The sequence below is a fragment of the Juglans regia genome, unplaced genomic scaffold (assembly GCF_001411555.2).
Source record: "Juglans regia cultivar Chandler unplaced genomic scaffold, Walnut 2.0 Scaffold_1650, whole genome shotgun sequence".
NCBI classification, from domain to species: Eukaryota; Viridiplantae; Streptophyta; class Magnoliopsida; order Fagales; family Juglandaceae; genus Juglans; species Juglans regia.
In genome coordinates this window covers 1-266 of record NW_023347149.1, presented here as the reverse complement: position 1 = coordinate 266, position 266 = coordinate 1, and the positions used below count along the sequence as shown (strand labels likewise).

General features: G+C 46.6%; 1 non-coding gene across 1 annotated transcript; it reads left to right on the top strand.

The window, feature by feature from the left end:
- The first annotated feature begins 72 nt into the window (after positions 1–72).
- LOC118345184 lies at positions 73–191 on the top strand. The gene has a single exon (XR_004798799.1). It is a non-coding gene; the product is annotated as a 5S ribosomal RNA (ribosomal RNA).
- The last annotated feature ends 75 nt before the right edge of the window (positions 192–266 follow it).

Sequence of the window (266 nt, the reverse complement as noted above, 5' to 3'; positions counted from 1 at the left end):
GTTTGGATTGGGATCGGAAGGACGCTAGTATGTCGGTCAAGGATTATATGAATTTTAAGTAATTAGTTTGATGGGTGCGATCATACCAGCACTAATGCACCGGATCCCATCAGAACTCCGCTGTTAAGCGTGCTTGGGCGAGAATAGTACTAGGATGGGTGACCTCCTGGGAAGTCCTCGTGTTGCACCCCTCGTTTTTGTTTTTTCCGCCTTGCGAGATAAATTGACAAGAAGGAGCACTCGGGAGTGGATTTTTGGGAAAATCT